A 3673-nucleotide genomic window follows, 5' to 3' on the forward strand; every position below is an offset into this window, starting at 1 on the left:
TGGGCTGCAAAATACTTTCAGTAGGGGATGCTCTCCCTGTTTTCCTTACCACAGTAATGTATAGCTCTCATCATCACATCAAGAACATTTATGCGCGTAAGTGATACTTAGCACTGTTTTTCCTCCCCATGGCTGAGGTCTCTGAGCCCATCTGGGATGGAATGCCAGCCCTTCAGCAGGCAGACACAGCAGGCAATGCCTCCTGCCAGGTCCCCACACTGCTCCCCGAGGACTCACACCACTGCACCTGGAGCCCGGTACCAGCATAGTGCTCGCGGTGGGAACAGCAAATGTGGTTTCCCCCCCAAAAACCCCTGACATTTCAAGATTTGGTTTTGTTTGGATTCAGAATGAACCCAAAGCACAGAACTTCTCCCGCCGGTGATTTTTTTTCGGGGATGGGGGGGTTGGCTGCAACGCCCAGGCACAGGGAATTCCTGGGAATGCTGACTTCACGCTACTCCTCTTGCTGCTCTGTCCTCCGGCCAAGGCCCAGGGCAGCCATGGGGGCCGAGGTTCTCATGGAGCGGTGAGCGGAGGCCTGGGGCTTGCAGACTCTCCGGGCTCCTGGGCTGCTGCCCGTGCCCCAGGCAGCTGCTCAGGAGCTGGGGGAGGTGGAGGACGGCCAGGCAGCAGGTCTGGCAGTTTCTTGGCAGAGTTTGACTACAATCAAACCGTCTCCACAAAACATCGCGATGAGCCAGCACATTCCAATGGGGAAATGTCTTGTCTAAGTGTTTCTGACCAACTCTCGTGCGGCGGCTTTCTCACTTTTCCTCCTGGCTGTGTTTCTGAAGGAAAAAGCTCTTCAAGTACACAGCCCTGGCTGGCGATGCTGCAGGTGGGACTGTGCTGTCTCAGCTCCGGGGTCCCACTCCAGGCCCTTCATCTAGGCTCTGACACACCTTGGGAGAACCCTACCAGTGCTGTGCTGGACTGCCCAAGGAGCCCTAAATAGACACGAGGGGAAGAAGGTGTGGGTGCCTCATGGCTTGAGCAGCCCCACCTTGTAGCTGAGCACTGCAAGGAGCAAACCCTGAGAAGCCAACCACACCAGACAGCAGGAGACCCCCAGAAGACCCCCTGAGATCTTCAGCACTGCTACCATGGGGGAACTGGATGGGATGGGGCCAGGAGGAGGTGATGTCTCTGAGCCAGGGCAGGTCCGCTGGGGCTGGTGGGAGGTGGTGAGGTGTGGGGACACAGCATGCACATGTGGGGGGCATCTCTAGTGATGGGAGGGTTTGCCCACTGGCCAACCTGTGGGTTTGTGTTTGGTGTGTGTGTCTGGTGGTGCTTTGTAAATGGGGCATGTGGAGTGATGTGAGAGCTGCTTGTGAAACTGGGCACGTGTTCAGTGGCACGGGGATGCTTGTGTGTGCTACCGCGGGTGTGCACACTCACAGGATGGAGCACACCAGCTGTGTGTCCAGGAGCGATGCTGGGCTGGGGAACCACATTCATGTATTGTTCTCCTTTCAGAGATATTTTTTGGGCTGAAAGTGGATTTCCCCACATGGTTGCATGGAGGATGCTGTGCTTAGGATGGTGGTCCTGTTTCCTGCCCTCGGCAAACTGACCCTGACCGGGATGTGTGAGGGGGGATGCGGCCCCCCATAGCCCTCCGCTGCAGGCAGCTGATGAGGTGTGATGTGCTGGGGGCCAGTGGCAGCACGCAGCCTCTCCCTCTGCAGCGCCCTTCCTGCGCGTGCGGCCCGAGTGAAAACACCTGGAGCCAATTTCCAGCCCCAGAAAATAAATAAAAAAAAAGGCGAGGCATTTGAAGCCTCACTCGGTAAACAAGCACGGCGGTTGGGCTGTTTTCTTTTCCCTGGGAAGGAGGAAAAGGCCATGTGCGGGACAGCCCAGGGACACTTGGAGCGAGATGAAGTGTGCGAGGCTGCAAGCAGGACACCTCCATGCCTGGCCCAGGCAGGGATGCAGGAGGCTTGGACAGAATCGGTCAGTCTGGGACTGGAGCAGCCGGATCACGGCCGGCCTTATAGTGCTTCAGAGAGCAGGAAGCGCTGTCTCCGTGGCGGTAAAGCCTCCTTCCAGCCCTGGCAAAAGTTCAGCCTGAGGGCCGTCCCCAGCTCAGCGTACAGGGAGGCTGCGGGGAGGCCAGGCAGTGCTGAGGCTTGGGGAGCAGGGGACAGTAGAGGTGGAGAGCAGTGCCCATGCATGGGGATACAGTGGGGGCTCATGGGGGACAAACGGGTGACCCGTGATCAGGAGCAAACCCTGCATTGGTGGAGCAATCAGGAGACCACCAGTAAGCCCAGGAGAGGGAACAGGGTTATTGCACAATGTGCATCTCCTGCACAAGGTCCTGCACTGAGCACTGGCTTGGAGGAAGGGTGGAGAGTGAAGTTTGCAAGGGGTGGGAGATCCAGCCAAGTGCAGCCCAGCAATGCCAGGGGCAGGCATCAGAAGAGCACAGAAATTGCCTCAAGAACTGATCGCTGCACTTGTGTAAAATCATGAGCAATGGTGAAAGCAGCAGAACGTGGGAGGGAGGCTGATGCAGAGCAGCTACAGGGAAAGCAAAGGATGGAGAAAGAGTCTGGCAGTCTGCATCCCGCTTTTATTCCCAGTTAAATAACAGAGCACATCGTACGAGAGAAAGTCATTAAGTGTCAAGCGCCAGATTTCAGCAGAGCTCAGTGCCAGGTTCCCCGGCGCTCAGCACCACAGCCAGGGCCAGACTTTCCAAAAAGCCAGCTCCTCTTGGAGCTACCACCAGGGCCAGGCTTGCAAAAGAGCTTGGCCGCCCAGGGCTCCAGGGGACTTTTCAGGTCTGGCTCATGGGGATCTGAGCACCCTCCTGGCTCTGCCCTGCAGCAAAACGTGACTGTGGTGTCCCCAGGGAACGTGTGGTGTGCTCAATGAGAGGACCCCGCTCCCCTCAGGGGCTGGTGCATGCAGCGTGGCTGGTGCCATCTCAGCCCCTGGCCCGGCTGGCTGGGGCTCCTCAAGCAGAAAAGCAACACATCGTGGGTTGTCGGCTTCCTGTGGGAATTTCTAAATGAATAATCACTGTGAACATCGTGAAAAGCATTTTAATAGTCAGAGAATACCATCTGGATGCGCACAAACAAAGGAGGTATAAATCCACCACTGACAGCAAACTGAACTCACTGCTTTTATAAGCAAAAATACTTGCAAATTGTTTCCCAAATTACTTAAGCAAGTCTTTCCTCTAATGAAATTCAGAAAAGATCCTTACCAGAGGCAAACAGCACAATCTGAGCACAACAGAGACATTACACAGAGGGATTAAAACACAGGCAGAATATAATCAAATTACATCCCCTTCGTATGAATGCAGCTCCATGTTTAGAGATAAGAGGAATCCCAAACACTTCTGTAATGGAAGGAAAAAATTTAGAGATGATCTGGGAATGAGGGGAGAGAACAGGCAATGACTGGAACCAGTTTCTGGGGGCATGAAGGCCTCGCAGGGCTCGTAGGAGAGTGTCTGGGGGGCGATGCTACGGCTGCCTCCAGGATCCTTGCAGAGGGGGCTCGGGGAGGGGCTGGAGGGGCGGGAGGCTGCAGATAAGAAGGGGAGAAGCCGGCCAAGTGTGAGGCTGTTCTGCAGGGAGGAGAGAGGTGCTAACAGTGTGGCTGGGCGCTGGCTCCAAGGTGGAACGTTGCATGCAGTGCTGGAGAG

The 3673-nt window shown here is 55.9% G+C and overlaps 1 long non-coding RNA gene across 1 annotated transcript; it reads left to right on the top strand.

Annotated features, from left to right (window-relative positions):
* Positions 1-759: 759 nt before the first annotated feature.
* Positions 760-1806, top strand: LOC311421235. Its single transcript, XR_014684760.1, has 2 exons — positions 760-1140; positions 1483-1806. It is a non-coding gene; the product is annotated as an uncharacterized lncRNA (long non-coding RNA).
* The last annotated feature ends 1867 nt before the right edge of the window (positions 1807-3673 follow it).

The sequence above is a fragment of the Aythya ferina genome (assembly GCF_964211825.1).
Source record: "Aythya ferina genome assembly, chromosome: 19".
NCBI classification, from domain to species: domain Eukaryota; kingdom Metazoa; phylum Chordata; class Aves; order Anseriformes; family Anatidae; genus Aythya; species Aythya ferina.